At 41.3% G+C, this 18,918-nt stretch overlaps 1 protein-coding gene across 1 annotated transcript in view; it reads left to right on the forward strand.

The window, feature by feature from the left end:
• The window catches only part of Chrna7 (cholinergic receptor nicotinic alpha 7 subunit), a 120,793-nt gene that overhangs the window by 1,442 nt on the left and 100,433 nt on the right, over positions 1–18,918 (forward strand). The gene's annotated exons all lie outside the window — the stretch shown is intronic.

Raw genomic sequence — 18,918 nt, forward strand, 5'->3', positions numbered from 1 at the left:
GGGTCAGAGTGACAGCCAGTGAGAGAGGGGGATTCTGTCCTGGAGCAGAGTGTAGATCGGAGAGAAGTGGAGGTGGAAAGCTGTGAAGTGGAGGAGGGGCAAAGGCTCCTGGGCATTTTGGGGTGGGGTAGCCCTGCAGAGCAGTTAAGTGGCCGAGAAGTTGGTTTGTTGCTTCTGACTTTGCTGGTCTCGGGATGGTTGACTGGGAAGTTTCGTGAACACTTGCGCCTTGACATCTCTGTTAACAGAATGGACACCTAAGTGCTTCACTGGCCATTGTGAGGAGCTAAAGATGATATGAGTGACTTACAGATTCCCCAAGACCAGATACACAATTACCGTTATTTTTATGCAAAAACTACAGAAGGAAGGGTCAGGTAGCTAGATTAACATGTTCCATAAGAGTCACACAGTAAGATGCTCTCCTCAGCTTCTACTTGCCCAGGGTCTGCTTTGGCCAGCCGACCTCACTGTATGCTCCATAGCAGCCTCTGGCTGGGTGGTTGTAAGCTTTATGGTATGGGGGCTGGGGCACTCAGCTGTGGAGCTTGTGTGAGGTGGAGCAGACTTTCGAAGGCCATTGAAAAACTTTTAGGAAATCTGGCTAACCTGTTAGTAAGGTTTGCTGACTCTTAGGAAAAGTTATGGTGTAAAATAGGATTCATGATGTGGAAAAAAATTAGTTATGGTAGGAAATTAGAAAAAAATAAAAAAACAACAAATCATACACCTTTATGTCGTTACCATATCAGTGTTAGGAAAATACATGTGAAGAGAGTCATGAGCAGAGGTCAAGGGGAGGGTAAGGTTTGGCAAAGTCGTGGCCTCACCTTGGCCTCGGATCTAGCTGTGCACATACTGAACTTCCTACTCGGCAGTGCTACATCTTTGTGGAGTGGCCTTGAGAGAGCTACTTGCCTTTTCTCAGCTCCGCTTTCTCATGTGTGAAAGGAGAACAATCATATCCACTTCATGGGTTTTGAGGGGATTAACAAAGAGAGGTTCCTGCCACACGCTGGTAATTTGCTGAAGCCTTGCTCCATCTTAATTACGTAGTCATTCCTCAGAGGTCACGAAGGCCATTCCTAGAGAGGTGTGGTCACCTTCTCAAGGATGCCCAAAGAATACAGACAGTCTGCTCAGGAAAACTCACATGGACTGAGTTTACATGCCCTTGGCCCGTCATAAGCTGCTGCTTTTCGACTTGGTAACTTATTTTTTTCAGAACAGAGTCAACTGGATGAACTGTAGCTGATTGAATGTGGCCGTCCTAAGCTTCTGGGTGAGAAGGAGGTTTCTACATCAGGCATAAGGAAATATGCAAACATTTGTATTCCAATCCTGCTTGGCGCTGCCTGCTTTTGGAACAGAACCAGGTCTTCCTTGCTGAAATCTCAGCACTCTGGACAGAGACACCAGCTCTCAAGAGGGTTATGAGTTGCAGTCTTGGCTAGTGTAATCTCTTTACAAATTCAGTGCTAGGGGGTCATTTTGCTCAGCTGTTCCTTAGACCAGGGTTGATTGTCCCCTGATTTATTATCATCGTCCCCCTCCTTTTTTAAGCATAGATGCCCTGCCTTCAGGGACGTGGAGATGGCATATAGTCGCATGCACGCACGCACACATGCACGCACACACTCACTTTTCATGCAGGGTTGTTTTCACCATCAGCTTATTCTACCTGTGTTTGTAGGGCTCCCAGTGTAGGCCTTGTTAGTTTCGGAGAATTTATAAATGAATAAGAGAGGACTTCCACCTTTAGAGGCAACACGATCTGGCTAGCTCTAAGATCAAGAAGTAAATCTCAGATTTCCTTATGTGATGGAATTTAACATAGTTTGTAGACAAGATCTGCACATGTTCATAGGGAAACATTTATTCCCAGTGACAGTGGCTGGAGTGGTTTCAAGAGCAAGAGGTTGGATTTCCGATAGGAGTTTTCCAGGTAGAAAAAGTAGGAAGTGTTTCCCAGGCAATGGAAGCAGAGCATTGTAAATGTGAGGGAGGAGACACCTTCAGCAGGGTGTTTCCATGAAATCCTGAATCTTGCCTTTAGCAAGATGTTTCCATAAGATCCTGGCTCTCTGCCTCCAACTAGGTATTTGCATGGAATCCTGTCTCCGTTGATGTTTGCTTCAGGTTTGGTTGCAAGACTTCTCAGGACTTATATGCTTATGCTTATTAAAAGTTCAAAAAATATTGATCAAACCATTGGTAGTTTTATCAACCCCTTTTCTAGTCTGTATTCTTTTTTTAAAAGTGATTTTCTCTGCTAGAAAGTGCTAGTGTATAAGGTATCTTGAATATGCTATAGTGTTCACATGCTGGCCTGTGCTGTCCCTGTGTGCATGAGAAGGTAGCAAGCCAGAGTCTTGTAAAACTGCAAGATTAGCTTGCCAGAACCTAGTTTCTTAGAAATGGAAGTATTCTAATCATAAGTTTTTATTAAATCCAATAAGTATGAATTATAGATTAGAATGAAGAAAAAATGTGCATATGTTTTAAAGATAAAACATGGGTCTTTAGAGGGTTTGCCATATCCAGTGTGGTCTGTTCTAGTTATCTGGCTATCCCCTTGGTAAAGCACTCAGTAGAGAGTGGGAAGGCATGGTGAATTTCTGAGCAGGAGCGGGAAGTATCAGTATCTATATTTAGAAGATACAAAAGCCTCGAATGTGGGGCACGCTAGAGAGGAAAGTTTGGGCAAGGACACGGAGATCTTTCTTGGTTTATTTTCTGTTGCTCTAACAAAATAGCTGAGACTATAATTTATAAAGAAAGAGGTTTATTTTGGCTCCTGGGTGTAGGAGCTGCAAAGTCCAGGATCGTGGTCGTAGCATCCTCTCAGATTCTAGTGAGGGCTTTCATGTTGCTTGAACTCAGAGCAGAAAGCAAAAGAAGAAGTGTGCCCATGCAGAAGAGGCTAGACACAGGGGCAGCCTTGGGTTCTAACTGCTTCTCCAGGTAGTTGATCCAGCCTCTAGAGAATTAACCAAGTCTTCTGAGAAAGGCATTTTTGAGGGCTCTGTCCCCAGAGCCCATACACCAGTCAATAAGGATCACCCCAACATGACTGTATTAAAGAATTAAAATTCCAATACATGAACTTTTGGGAATACATTTAAACCATAACAAGGTCAAACACAGAATGACCTTTGTGGCAATGTGGAGGAGAAAGATTCAAGAGACTTTGGGGGCATACTATCCATGATACATAATTGGACAAAAGCACCATGTGCATTCACAGATCAGTTAAGTGAAAGTGGTCCCTTATTCCTAATGCATACTCGGGTTTATGGTGATTCTTAATTTACTTCATGGGCTTTTCACTGGGCTGAGAATGAGGTCATGCATCGGGAATCATTCTGAAGACTTGCAGATGGGGCTTCTGAGTTGACACTGGTTTTTATAGTGTTTCTTCTCCTCTGCCGCTATTTGGTCATTTACCTGGACCCATGCATCTAAAGGCCATCCTTAATATCCATTTGCATAAAATAAATATGCAGTTATAAAAACATCTCCAGAAGGTAATATGCTTTAAATGAATAATACAAATCAATATGTAGTTATGCACAAATACAAGACACATAGTTATGCATGAATGAATTTTAGAATTTTAAAGGTTTTAGATTACAGCGCTTTCTGGAAGCTTTACTCACAGGACAGTGAAACTGGTAGTATATTTTGAGTTTGTTCCTGTAGAGGCAGGCATGGGGTGGAGCACAGTTCCCTAAGAACCTGGGATTTATTTGAAGTCCCTTTAGTGTCCTCCTGATAACTAACACTCAGCAGATTTTTGTGCTTTTTATTTACTAGCAGAATTTAAAATGCTGCACCTCTCAATAAAAATCATACTCATATGGGATGTCTAAGCAGAAATGGCCAAGGTGAAAAATCAGATAGTTACCATAATTTAATAGCTTTCTTTTTTTAGAGCAGTTCTAAGTTTACAACAAGTGCAGAGATTTCCCACCTGGCTCTCCTGACACCCCCCCCCCCCCCGGCCTCTTCTCACCATCATTTCCTGTACCATTGTTTATATGCAAGCCTGGTGAGTCTACCCCAACATGTCAGCATCACTCTCAGGCTGTACTTTATATTTTTACTGGCAGTGATGTGGACTTGGACAAATGAATCTTAATACTCTTGTGTCCACCATTGGAGCACATACAGAGTTGAGGCATTGCTTTAAAAATGTTTATTGATGCTCCCTTTCCTCCATATCTTTCCCTCAAACCCTTGCCTCCACTGGTATTTTTACTCATTGTGTAACTTTCCTTTCCAGGGCCTGGGGAGTTAGTTCAGCTGGTAAAGTGCTGACCATGTAATCATGAGGACCTGAGTTCTGATCCCCCAGAGCACACAAACAGCTGCAGTTGTCACTGGTAATCCTAGTACTTGGGGTATAGGGAGGGAGACCAGCAGATCTCTGAAGCCTATTAACTGGCCGGCTTAGCAGAACCTATTAGATTTGGGTTCAGCAAGAAACCCTGCCTCAAAACACAAAGGAAGAGCCCACAAAAGGAAAGATACCCAAGGTTGACCTGTAGCCTCCTCATCCACGTGCACACACCTATAGTAACAAGTATGTACACTGCACATACTATTCCACACACCACACACCACACCCCTCAAAAAAAAATCTTTTCCAGAATGTGATAGGGTTACAGTCATCTCTTTGTAGCCTTTTTGAGATTTTCTCCTCTCTCTTAGTAACAGGCATTTGAAACCCTCCATATTTTTTGATGACTTGCCAGCTCATGTCTTTTCTATGTTGACTAATAGGGCATTGTGATTGTATTAGCTTATTTATCATTTCATCTATGGAGGCATGTCTTATTTGCACCTAAGTTTTGGCAACTGAATAAACAGCTGTGATATCTGTGTTGCTATTCTTATGCAGACTGAAGTCTTTTGGAAATTACCAGTAGGAGCATTTGCAAGACTCAGTGGTCAGGGCTTGTTCCACTTTGTAAGGAGCACTCAGGCAAGTCTTGAGGTTAGCAGTGAGCATTCTGTTACTCTCCATCCATAGCAGCATTTGGTGGTGTTGGAGTCTTAGCTTTTGTTGATTCTAACCCTTGTGTAGTGGTACCTTACTGTCGCATGTGTGTTTACCCGATAGATAATGTGAAGCATCTTTTCATGAGATTCTTTGCCGTCTGCTTTTCTTTAGTGTCTATTACAATCCTTGACCCTCTTTTGTGGTGAGATCTTTTTCTCATTAGTGCATATATTTGAAAAATAGTCATTTGTCAGATGTGTCGTTTAGAACGTGTAGAGTGGTTGGTTGGTCATTTTGTTCCAACAATGTCTTTTACACAGCAGAAAGTTTTAATTTTGGTGAAATCTATCATACAAATTGTGTCTTTAATGAATTTTGCCTTTTGTGTTTTTTTTTCTTCTGTTAGACTAGGATGAATACAGTTTCACATTGGTTTAGATCTGATCCAATTTGAGTTATTTTTGTGAAAGGTATAAGGTTTTTGTGCTTTTTGCTACACAGATAATATTTTTGGTATCATTCTTTTAAAAGTATCTGTCACAGCTGTTCACACTGTTGTATTTTGGGGACTCACTCTTCTGTTCGACTAACTCATGTGTCCCCCCATCAGCACCCCATTCCTGTGATCATGATATAATAGTCTTTAAGTTGGGAAGCATCACTCCCAAGCCTTGGTTGTGTATGATATTGTGTCAACTCTTCTAGAATGTTTATGTATGCACCTCAGAAGTACGTTTCCCATATCCACAAAAAGTTTTCTTGTGACTTTATTTGGTGATTCTTTTGGATTTTATTGATGGCCAATAGTGTCATCTGCAGACACAGGCTGTCACAGTTTTCCTTTCCCAGTGTGTATATCTTTATTCCCTTTGTGAGCCTCATGCAATCGAGAAAGAGTAATGAGAAGAACATTCTGGCCTTGCTCGTATCCTTGACAGCGAAGCTTGAGTTTGTCACCATTAGTTACGAATTTAGCTGTAATTTTTTTGTCAGCATTCTTCATCTGAGTAAGTTCTCCCCTATTTCTAATTTATTGAGCTTTCATATCATGAATGAATACAGAACGTTTTTAAAAGGCTTATTTATGTCTATTCATATGGTAGTGGAATTACTGTTCTTTAGCTGGTTGATGTGATAGATTATGCTAATTGATATCTCAATGTTGAACCATCCTCACATATTTGGAATAAATCCCATTTGGTAATGGGAAATAATTCTCTTTGTACATTGCTTAGATTCAAGCTGCTCACATTTTGTTGTTGCTTTTACATTTATTTAGTTTTTTTCTTTTTCTTTTTCTTTTTTTTCTTTTTTTGGTTTTTCGAGACAGGGTTTCTCTGTGTAGCTTTGCGCCTTTTCCTGGAACTCACTTGGTAGCCCAGGCTGACCTCGAACTCACAGAGATCCGCCTGCCTCTGCCTCCCGAGTGCTGGGATTAAAGGCGTGCGCCACCACCGCCCAGCTAAGTTTCTTATGTGTGTGTGCACATGTGTGTGTGTGTGTGTGTATGCACCACAGTGCTCATATGGTGGTCAGAGGACAGCTTGTAGGACTTAGCATTCTCCTCCCACTATGTGGGTCCTGGGATACAACACAGGTCAGCGGACATGGGGTCAAGCACTTTCACTTTCTGAGCCTTCTGGGAGACTCCATCATTGAAGATTTTTATATTTGTGTTCTGGAGTTATGTGGCTTCATAGAATTATGCAGGCAATAATTCCTTTGCCCTTTCAAAGACATAATAGAGAATTGGTAATGTCTGAGCCTGGTGTTCTTTTTTTTTTCTTGAAAAAAATTAGTGATTGATTTTAATTTCCTTAATAAATATCAACCTATCCAGCCACCGCCCTCTCCTCGTGTGTGTGTGTGTGTGTGTGTGTGTGTGTGTGTGTGTGTGTGTAATTTAACAAATTATTTATTTAAAAGAAACAGTCCATTTTACTTAGGCTATCAAATTTGTGAGTACATGCTTGTTCATGTATTAGTTTACATCATTTTAATGTCATAGGGTTGGGATCGTGGCCTCCTTTTCATTTCTGGTATTAGTAATTTATGCTGTCTTTGTTTTCCTCCTTGAGCTAGTGGCTTGTCAATTCTATTGATCTTTTCAAAAAGCCGGTTTTTAATGTTCATTTTGCCTATTGATTTCCTATTGTCAAATTAATTTATTTCTGTTGTAATTCGTATTTAGATTTATTAATTTGTGTTTTCCCATAAGGTAGAGACATTATTGATTATAGGTATTCCTTCTTTTTAAATGCTGCTTGGTGCTATACATTTCCTTCTAAGCACTGATTATCTTTGTCTTATAAGTTTTGAAAAGTTATGTTTATTCTCATTTAGTTAAAATATTGTTTTGAGATTTTTTTCAGGCACATGTCTGGAAGCATGGTCTTTAAATCTGTGTGTGTCTTGGGAGGGGTGTTTCTAGGTATGCTTCTGTTACTGGGTTCTAGTTAAATTCTGCTGTGGACCCAACACAGGGTGTGACTGTTACTGGGTTCTACTTAAGTTTCATTGTAGACTCAGCACAGGATGTGACTGTTACTGGGTTCTAGTTAAATTCTGCTGTAGACACAGCACAGAATGTGACTGTTACTGGGTTCTAGTTAAATTTCATTGTAGTCTCAGCACAGGATGTGACTGTTACTGGGTTCTAGTTAAATTCCACTGTGGACACAGCACAGGATGTGATACTGCTGTTCTTTTAACTGTGTAATAGAGTACTACAGTGTGCTGCAGTTAGAATGCCTTGACCTCACAGAATGTTCCATGTCATTTTAAGAATATGCATTCATCTGGTGAAGAATTCTTCTATAGAGAGATTGATTGTGTCTGAGTGATTGGAGATCTCAAATCCAACTGTGTCCTTAACTGATTTTCTACCTGCAGCACAAGTACATTTATTTATTTTGTTTATAGATAGGTAGGTAGATAAGTAGGTATGTAGGCAGGCAGGCAGGCAGATAGATAGATAGATAGATAGATAGATAGATAGATAGATAGATAGATAGATAGATAGATAGATAGATAGATACCACACACACACACACACACACACACACACACACACACGCACACACACAGGCACACAGAGGCACACTCAGAGACAGAGACAAAGAGAGACAGAGAGACAAAGACAGGGTCTTGCTATATAGCCCAGTCTGGCCTCAGCTTCTCAGGTACTAACATTACAAACTTATGCCACTGTGAGCAGCAAGCACACCAGTGTGTGTTCTAACAGAGGCCATTTAGCTGGGAGGGTGGGTTAAGCTGTTTGCAGTTTTCTGACTTCATGTCTGCTATAATCTGATGCTCCATTGTTAGGCACATACGAAGGATCGTGATAGCCTCTATCCCTGACAACATTGCTCGTTTTGAGTTCTTGTGTCGATGTACTTTTCTTATATTTACCAATAGCACAGTGTATTTTTCCTTTCTACTTTTAATGTCTTTCTGTTTTCATATTTAATAAAGTTTCTTGTAGACAATACAGAGTTGGACTTTGCTTTTTCATCCACTTCATTTCTTTCAGTTGGTACATTTAGAGCATCAAACCAAAGTGGTGATTGACATATTTGGATCAATATATACAATTGAACTTCTGTTGGTCCCATGTTACACTTGGTCCCATGTTACACTTCTTTTTTTTTTTTTTTTTTTTTTTTAAATCTACATTTCTAGTCAGGATACTTTTTTTTAAAAGATTTTATTTTTTTTATTATGTATACAGCATATATGACAGCCGGCCAGAAGAGGGCACCAGATCTCATTACAGATGGTTGTGAGCCACCATGTGGTTGCTGGGAATTGAACTCAGGACCTCTGGAAGAGCAGTCAGTGCTCTTAACCGCTGAGCCATCTCTCCAACCTCCATGTTACACTTCTTCTAGTGTTCCTATAGTACTTATTCTGTCCTTTTTTTATTCATTCAATGTTGTTTTCAACGTTTCCATTGATGTAGTCTGACCCTCAGAGGCTCTTCTGTGGCACCTCTGTGGAAAGCACCCGATTTTTCTTACCAGGCTTTGGTCTTTAGCATTTCTTTGGGTTCTTCCTTAGATTTTTCCTTTCTGTTTGTCACCATCTGTTCTTGCATGGCGTCTGCTTCCTCCACCAGAGCTTCCATATTAACAGCCTCTGTCAGTTTCTGGTCTTGAAAGCTTTAGTTCCAGCATCCCTGTCACGCCTGCCCTTTCTGACTCTTCAAGTTGCATTTTTTTTTTTTTTTTTTTTTTTTTTTTTTTTTTTTTTTTTTTTTTTTTTTTTTGCCTTTCAGCGTGTTTTCTGATGTTTTCTTACAGCCAGATATGATGGACTGGATGGAGGAGTTCCAGGAAATTAGCCGTTGCCCATATGGATCTGTGTGGGAAGAGAGGGAGTGCTCCTTTGTACTGTGATCAAGTGGCAGGCTTTGCTGAGCCCCTGGACTATGGACCAACCACTTCAGTCATTTTCTTTCTCATTAGGTGGCACAGACTGGCTAAGGCTGGCTGGAATTTGTATCATTCTGCTGTAGGGTGGACATTGTTAAGTAGAAGACTTTCTGGTGTATTGCAAAGTGCCGCTGCTTAGGGAAGCTGGAGGAAGAGTGTCTCTGTTTATTAGGGATCCCGGTCAGGCTTCTGGTAGTAAGCCTCCCAATGTTATGGGGTTCCTTTGACTAAGTTCCTCTGGAGTTTGTAACTGTCAGAATTATCTGCACTGAGTCTTCAGCCGTTCAATGACAGACAGGTTCTCCTGTCCCGTTCTTTGCTCTGAGTCTGCTCTGGGTAGATGTGACTCTTTGTCTCCCCGACCTTGAGGGTAGCTATGTGTCCTAGGTTATCCCCTCTCCTACAAAGTAGGCAAGGAATGGTTCATTTTCAGTCTGTTCAGCTCTTTACTTCTTGTTAGGACACAGTGGTGAATTCCAAGCTCATTACATGCAGAACCGGATAGCTGACCTAATAATGTTTCTATAAGTGACATTTCTTAAAATTACAAAAGAAAGATATGCTTTGTAGAGCAAGCCAAATCAAATTTTAACAAAGACAGAGTTGAGGAGGAGAAATTATCCAAATCACCATTGCTTAAGACATTCTGGTGTGGTTTATTTCGTCTTCTTTTCATTTTTATAGGTCTGGAGAGAAATATTTAAAAATTAAAGTACTAAGACACCATTTATGGTGCCTTGATCAATATTAAGCAGCATTAATTTTAAAGGGATGCACATAGGCCAAGTAGTAGAGACTGTTGTTTGGCTACTGTTATGTAACTCTTGAGTCACTGCATACCTAACCCTCTTCCTTTTGGTAAGTTCAGAAAGAATTTAAAATAGTTTTACTTGAATGATCGTGGTGAATTGCGCAGTGGGGCTGGTTCTGTGGTGTTTATTTACAACCCTTGTCTTTGGTTCCTCACTGGGTACAGCAGCTGGGTTGAAGTCAGTTTTTTCAGTGTTTGCTGGGACTCCTCTGTTCGCTTCTCTCTCCTTTCTCATTTTCGCCCCCAGTTTGTTAGTCATACATCTCTTTCTTCCCGTGACCTACAGACTGCAGCAGGAATCCTTGACTAATGACATCCTAATGAAGGTCATAGCTCTTTCCGTGCAGTGTGCAGATATTAGCACACTTTTCCACGTGGACTTCAATCTCACATTCTCAATGTACGTGCTTTGAATGCCACGCATTTTGTTTCTCACTGTATTTTGAAACTTAACATTATAATTGTCTGAGCTGACATATCCTTTAAAAAATATTTTTAATTGAAATCGAGTTAATGATTTCCCCTCCCCCTTCCTCCCTTCAGCCTCTCCCTGTTCCTCTCCCTTGAACCCTTCCCATCTCACCACTCTGATTGTGTCCAGTCTCCTCTGACATAGTCTTTTGAATTTGCTCATCCATTTACATTTCTGCTGCTTTTGTTCCTGCCCGCATCCTTGACTTCCCATTGCCTTCTCCTCTTTGGTACTCCATTGTGTAGCTCTAGAAGTGGCAAAAATCTGTGATTTCTCTGTCTCTACATATATTCATAATGATTTCATTTTCAAATAATGGTTCAAAATCTGGGTTAGTAATTTATGTACCACATTTTTTTTGTTAGAAAATTTTTGTTACAATTATTTATCGTGTATGTGTATGTACACACATGTAGGTTTATGTGTGTGGCTGCAAACGTGTTGAAGTCAGGGGACAAGTTGCAAGAGTTGGGTTTCTCCTTCCACCAGGTGGGTCCCAGGGATTGAGCTCAGGTTGTTAGGCTCGATGGCAAGGGCCTTTATCCACTGAACCATCTTACCAGCCCATTTCTCATTTTAAAACTCTTACCCCATTGTTTCTTCTTGCCACTGCTTTTCCTAAGGTCAGGTGAGTGTCATGTTCACCTTTAAGGTGCTTTGTTCTTATTTTCCTCTGGGCACTCTTAAAGGCTTTGTTGTTGTTTGTTGTAAGCGATTTTATGTCATTTCTAGATTTGTGCTTGTTTTGTCTTCTTTTTCCTGAACACACACACACACACACACACACACACACACACACACACACTCTGAATAATGATACTTGTATGCATGTTTCAGGGCTGACCATTTGGTATTGTATAACCAATTGCTGTGCTGTTCCCTGGGGAAGACCATTTCTCCCACCCTCAGTATTCCTTAGTCGCCTGCAGTTCTTTGTGTCGGTTGAGCTCTCCTAGGCTTCCCCCATCCACTTTGGCATGTCTCTCGGTATTGTCTTTGCTCAGCTTACCTTTGGGCAGTGATGTTGGTGAGACTTTACAGGTGTAGCTTCTGACATTTCTAGGAGACGCAGGCTCACAGCAATCTTCCTGACCCTCTGGCTCTTACAGTCTTTTCTCCCTCCCTTCTACAGTGTACCCTTAGCCGTAGGTGCAGGAGTTGTTTGATGATGTATCCGTTGGCGCCAGGATCCAAACTCTACATTTTGATTGGCTGTGGTTTTTCTGTAGTGGTCTCCATCTGTTACAAAGAGAAGTTTCCTTGATGAGGGGGGAGAACTACATTTATCTGTGGGTGTAAGGACAAATGTTTAGAGTGTAGTTAGTGATTATGCTGGTTTTGTTAAAGTGGTGATTGTAGGTTCTTCTCTAAGATCCATGACTTCACTGGTCCTGGGTAGTTGGCTAGGCTTCCGGTATCGGGCATGATTTCCCTCCTGTTGAGTGGGTCTGAAGTCCAATTAAAGAGCTGTTGGTCACGTCCAAGGTGAATGTGCCACCACTGCACCCTCAGGGTTATCATGCCATGTTGTTTTATGTTGTGGTTTCTTGCTGTCATTGCTGGGTAGGATCATTGGTGGCTTCCCTCCTTTGGAAGCTTGCATGGTGCACTCTGGTACCATGAAAGCTTGTCTTCAGGGATGAAGTATTCAGGTTTGTTCCAGCTCAGGGTGGTGGTGGCAGGGTCTCTGGGCACTGGTGTTTTCAGCAATAGGAAACCCTTCCAATCTAAGAGACAACCAAGGGCAATAGCAAAAGCCTGTATGTGTTTTGGGGGGTCTCCTGGACAACCCTGAGCTCAAAATAGGGCTATGCTTCTGTTACATGGTTTCTTTCATAAATGTTGGAATGCCACACATGCCAAGTGTGGTTTCTGCTCTGTTTTCCCCTTATTCCTTTTGGGACTGCAGTTGTGTGTTTGAAACACTGTTACCCTCTGTATACAAGTGCATCCTTTCTAGGAACAATTGTGTCACCTAGGGGATGACCATTCATGTCTTGAAGCCTTTTTGGTTGCCATAGGGTGCCACTGACATTTCCTGGGATGGGACCAAGGAAGCCACTAAATGTCTCAAGTGTGGAAAATGTGCTGGATGCAGCCAGGATGTACCTGGACCAAGGTATCAGGAATGCTGAGACTGAGCAACTCTGCTGTGCTCCCAACTCTGATTTTTCCTGTATTTTGCATGACTCTTTCTCTCTAGGCTTCCTTACAGCTGGTGACTCATGTTCAGTCACAGATCCTTTCTGTCTGGTTGTTTTTCTCATCTATTGATTTCACTTTCAAGAAAATTTCTTTTGGTTTTTCTTACATTTTGTTCATTGCATATTTCTCTTAAAACTCATATGTTAGTAAGAATCATTCACGGGGGCTAGAGTAGTCAAGGAGTTCAGTAGTTAAGAGTCTTCTGGAGGACCAGAGTTCAATTCCCAGCAGTGCCTCAAAATTATAATTCCAGTTTCAGGGACTCCGGTACCCTCTTTTGGCCTCCATGGGCATCAGACATATATGTGGTGCACAGACAAACAAACATGCAAAACACCCATACACATAAAGAAATAAAACTAACACCAGAGAACCGTTTGCAGTCTCCAGTCAAAGACTCTGGTGTTTGAGGCACACTGTTTCTACTGTTGATTTTCTTGTTTTTTTTTTTTTTTTTTTTTTTTTTTTTTTTTTCCCCAGTAACACGATGTACAGTCTTCTAAGCCAGGTGGTTTTTTTGTTTGTTCTAGAAAATGTATGTAGAAATTATAGGCATTATCTGAAGGGCCTGTGAACACATTCTCAGTTCTGGCTTGCACTTTCCTCTGCTCAGCTGCCAGCGCACGGACACCAGCAGCCAACATTCTCTCCATCCATTCAGAGGCTGTGGAAAGCAACTGCCCCTCTCTAACCCCTGGAAGTGCTTCTTGCTCATACATTCTGGGCTAGAATTCCAAAGAATTGACGAGGATCTTCCTTCGCTTCCCTGAGCTGGAGCTCCTGCTTTGTCCCAGTCCCTCTTTCCGGGTGCCCTCAGATGTGTAGTCTCTCTGAAGGACACACCATGTGATCTTAGAAAAGTAGGCTGTTGTTCCCTGGGGTCCCCCACCCTGTTTCAGCGTGTCTGTGATCCCTCACTGCCCTGACAGTTCCCTGGTGCCTTCAAACTTGTGATTGCATTTCTTCCCGCTTTTCCAATTGCTTTCGCTCAGTAGCTGGTGTCCATCTAGCTGACCATTGTCCATTATTAAGTCCTATTTACAATGCTCCTTTATAATCAACCCAAATTTGTTATGGTAGAATTTCCCCCCCCTCTCAAACCTGTTTATGGGTCTAGGAATAAAAACTTCCAAAATTGTTTCATCATTGTTGCTGGATATTATGGGCAGTTATCTTGCAGGAGTCTTTCTTACAAATGATAACTTTCAAGGCCACTCAGTACATTTCCCAGAGCTCCAGCTCTCTGTTTCATCCCTGACATGCTGTTAAAGAAAGAGAAATGGTCCTGTCATGGCCAAACAGTGATAAAATCTCTTCTCTACTGCTTATTTAACTTAAACATCAGGATTAGGTGGTGTTTACAGATAAGACAAAAGTCATTTTGTATCTGTGCAGTTGGTGTTGGGGATTACCTCTCCCATTTGGTGTTTTTCAACAGCTATTCTCACGCTGTGCATGTCAGTGATTTCCTTCATCACAGTCAACATCAGCTATTTTAGCAAACATAACACTCAAAGTATTATAAAGTGATGTGTGCATATGTGGTGTGTGTGTGTGTTTGTGTGTGTGTGTGTGTGTGTGTGTGTGTGTGTGTGTGTGTGAGAGAGAGAGAGAGAGAGAGAGAGAGAGAGAGAGAGAGAGAGAGAGAGAGATATTTCCCTTACTTTTGCCCTTGGCATGCATTGATACATTGAAGTTAAAACAGAAATCTGGGATCATAGCACCTGGCAGGCAGAAATAGTTAATTAAAATGATCAGAAATTAAATACAAGGTTATATAAAATCCAAGGGAGTGGGTTAAAATGAACAGGGGAGGCTGAGTGAGAGACGAGGCTTTGAGTGGGGCTAAGCACAGGTCTGTCAGTCTGTAGATATGGCTGCTGACCTGTCTCCCCTGCAAGGGGCAGGCAGCAGGGAATTGCACTTGTCATGGCTAAAGAAAGCCACCTGTGAGAGGTGCTAGGCGTAGGGCATTGACTTTTGGATCACTGAAAGCAAACTGTCTATAAAGATTCTTCCTTGAGCAGAAGCAATGGTATCTCGATTCCACAGGGAGGGCATGTGAAGGAAGAACTCACTTTGTTTTTAGAGAGAAGGTAAACATAGGGTAGCTTTCCAGTTGGTTTCAGGTTTTAGATTATATAAAGAGTTTCTGGTGTAGCATATCTACTCTAATATAATTTTAAATAAATAATGTTTGGTGATTTTGATTAAACAGATTAAGCCAAGACTGCTCACTGATCGTCAGAGTGTATTTGATTAACGTTGGCTTGATAAAATCTGCAATTTCAATCACTGGTCAGAAAACACAGTTTGCTATTCCATAAAGGCATTTTGTTGATATTTGGAGTAACTTCATCAAGTTAGCTCATGGAGGCTTAGATTTCATTCTGGAGGTTAGCCCTTAATCCTGTTTGAACACTTTGTGTTGTATTGCAGTTGGTATGCACAAGTGTGTGGCAATATCAGAATCCAGCCAGTGAATTGCCACAAAGGGACTCACCCTAAGGTCCTGCCCCCCAGCCCAGCCATCCCATCCTCCAGGACAAACAAACCTGCTAACCTTATTTCAGATACCAGGTTTTAATCTTTGCTGCCTCTGGGACTTCTTTTATTTTTATTCTCCTCAGTACCAGGGCTTAAAGCCAGTGTGCTCCCGTCTACCACCTAATCCCTCTCTGTGGAGCTTTAACAGTATCTATTTCCTCATATATGGCTGCTTTTGTTCAATTTACTTTTGTGAGTCACCAAAGCTGTTGCCTGTAACTTCACTTCACTCATTTTTATTGTACAGCCGTAACAAGATTTCATATTATATTGATAGATACCTAGAGTGTCGGTAGATTTTCTGTTATAAAGAATACTTCCATGAATATTCTTTCAGCTGTTTCTTGGAGATTTACATCTGCATCATCTGCACAATGCTTATATTGTCACTCTCGGTTAGAGTGATGCTCAATATTTAAAGAAGATTTAATTCTCAAATTTCTCCCCAGCTCTCTGCCACACAGCTACCACACTTCCTTTGCCCTCCCACATGTCCCCAAGAAATTACATAATCAGTTTTGCTTGAATTTGATATGTGGTATTTATTTTAAAGTCTGTGGCGTCCTGTCCACTTCTGAGTCATGGAGTAGGCAGTGGTTGTATTTATTTTCCCTAGAGTTAGTGCTGTGGTCCTTTCTGTGTTACAGTTGTTCTTTTATCTCTGTCTCCCCAGTAGAAGTATAATTTCCCCTCTCCTGTTGAGATGTACGTGGAGTTCTGTCTTTTGTGTTCTTAGAACCATCTTGTGATGATTTCTGTCCTCTCACTTGAAAGCAAATTGATTGTTTCCTGGGCCTGTCCTGCAGCTGTCTCACTGGAATCTTCCATCTTGCCTCTATCACCAGATGAGTGTGTGACAGTCAGTTCAGCTTTGACACTAATACTACTAGGTTAGTATCAGATCCCACAGCCTAAAAGGGCTGATCTCCACAGTGACTGTTGTGCACAAGGCTTGCATTTCTGAATGGCCCATTCAATGGAAGTCGGCTTGCTCTGCTAGAGAGTAGCAAGTCTCTGTTTCAGACGTTGCCTGACACTTTAGGAGAGTTGTAGTGGCTGTACGTGCTCAAACACTTGGTGTCTTCAGTGATTTGGAATGTAGGCCAATGGTAAAGCCCCTGCCTGGCATGCTTAAAGCATACTTAAGGCCCTGAGTCCATTCCTCAGTACTAAAAGTAAATAAATTTGTTATTCTGGTGAGTGTGGAATAATATTTCCTGGGGTTTTAATTAGCAACACCTTGACTGCTAATAACATGAGATCATTTAATTTTTGAGAAATTTTTGTTCAGATCTATTTTTTTTGCAAGGCATCTATTCATATTTTGATGTTTTCTTATGTTGCTTTGTTTAAAGCACTCATGTATGAATTTTTATACTACGAATTTGTAACTTTTCTGTCTTTATTTTGTGCTGCCGGAAGAGAATATGTGAATGTAACTGGTTCATTAGAGTAGAAATTGACTTCTTACCTTTCTAGAGGCTAGACGGTGTCCTGTTTTATGTTGGTGACATGGAAGGCCTCGCATGGCCTAGAACAAGGAGAGGAAGAGGAAGAGAGTGGGATGAAGATGAACTCACTCCCTCAGTTAAGACATTAGTCCAATACTGAGGTGGAGCCCTCATGTACGCGTGTTCGTGTGTTTCCGTGCACACGCATGTGCTTGTGGAGGCCAGATGGTAACTTCAGGTGTCTTCCTTAGAACCTGAGATCACATTTTTTATTTCCTGGAGGCTGAATATCTCGTTAGCCTAGAACTCACCAAGTTGACAAGGCTGTGTGGCCCTGCCTCCCCAGCATTGGGGTTACAAATTTGTATCTCTACACATATACCTTTTTTTCTCTCTCTCTTTCTCTACTTCCCCCTCCTTCCCTTCTCTCTCCCCATCTCCTTTTTGTCTGGGTTATGCAACACTCTTACTGACTGAGCTATCTCTCAGCCTCCAAAGGCGATTTCAGCGCGATGTTTGGAGAGGGCATTCACACAGAGGCCGCTCATTATGCTTTAGTACCACTTCAAATGCTGGGTGTAGGCTTACTTCCTAAAATGTTCTTCCGGGACACTTTGAATTGCAGTATCTTTTAGTAAACAGAAATTCCTAAATGTATGGTTCATAAGTCCTTCTTGTCTGCTTAGGCACCTTGCGTCTTGTTTTTAGCCACTTTCTCACTCAAGTTCGCGGGGACATTTTCTTTTGTCACAGGGAATTCATGCCAAGGATTCAGACTGCAAAGCACAGGTTCTCTCCTAGAGCCAATTTGATTTTCCCTTACAAGATGTTTTTAAAACCTTTCTTATCTTTGTAATCTACCTTAAATTTTTTTTTGGGGGGGTATGGTTTATATCACTTTTAAATAGTTTGTATTTTCAAGAGTAATTAAAGGTAAAGTGTCGGGTGATTATTTGAGGTCACACTTGGGCATCACATTTCGTAATGACTGTACTCAAATGGACATTTCAATTATTGAGGAGTGTATGATATGGAGAAAAAGCTTTGGCTCTGGTACCTTTTAATATTCAAAGGCATTGAAATGGCACCCATTATTTTGAGAGCTAACAGGAAAGAGGGGCTTATGAGAGAGAGCTTGGCTCCTGTCCTAAGAGGTTCACTTGCTGTCCATTCCCAACAGACAGCTACTGGGAAACATCATCTCTTTCCCATTGTTACATCTGTTTCACTGTTTGGCTCACATATATACATACACATATACATATATATGTGTATGTATATGTATGTATACATATATACGTACACACATATTTATTTAACTGCATTTATTTATTTACTTATTTACTTATTCATTTATTTATTTATTTATTCATTCATTCATTTATTTATTTATTGTGTGTGTGCTGGTGCTATTTAGAGCAGTAATGTGACCTGTAAGCAGTATCCATAATGAAGGTTAGTGGCTCATGAATAAAATTGAAATGGATTTTCTTGTTTTGTTTTTTTTTTTTTTTTTTTTTTTGTGTGTGTGTGTGTGTGTGTGTGTGTGTTATGAAATGACTCAGAAGGAAATCAAAACAAATTTTCATAGTGTCTTGGCCATCAAAACTTTTAATCTCTAGTTAACTTCAAAGATTATAAGGCCAGTCTTTGATAGGAAATAAAGTTTGGTATGGTTAACTTGAAAGCTTTGACTTGATATTCATAGCTTATCTGTTGAAAGATCTTTACGGACTTTGGAAATCACTGGTAAAAGGCATGGTATTATTATGGATTGGGTGTTTCGAACTCCAGCTGAGTAGAGCCGGTCCCAGGCTCTTCCCTCATAGGCTGAACATCACAGTGGAAGATGAACAGGCTGTGGGAAATCCCTCCTCTCCTCCTCTCATTCCCTCCTCCTCCCGTCCTCCGGTCCTCCCCCCTCCCCTCCTCCCCCCCCCTCCCCTCTTTTCCTCCCCCCCCCCCTGAGCATGACAGGATGATTTGGACTC

The sequence above is a fragment of the Peromyscus leucopus genome, chromosome 1, assembly GCF_004664715.2.
Source record: "Peromyscus leucopus breed LL Stock chromosome 1, UCI_PerLeu_2.1, whole genome shotgun sequence".
Lineage (NCBI taxonomy): Eukaryota > Metazoa > Chordata > Mammalia > Rodentia > Cricetidae > Peromyscus > Peromyscus leucopus.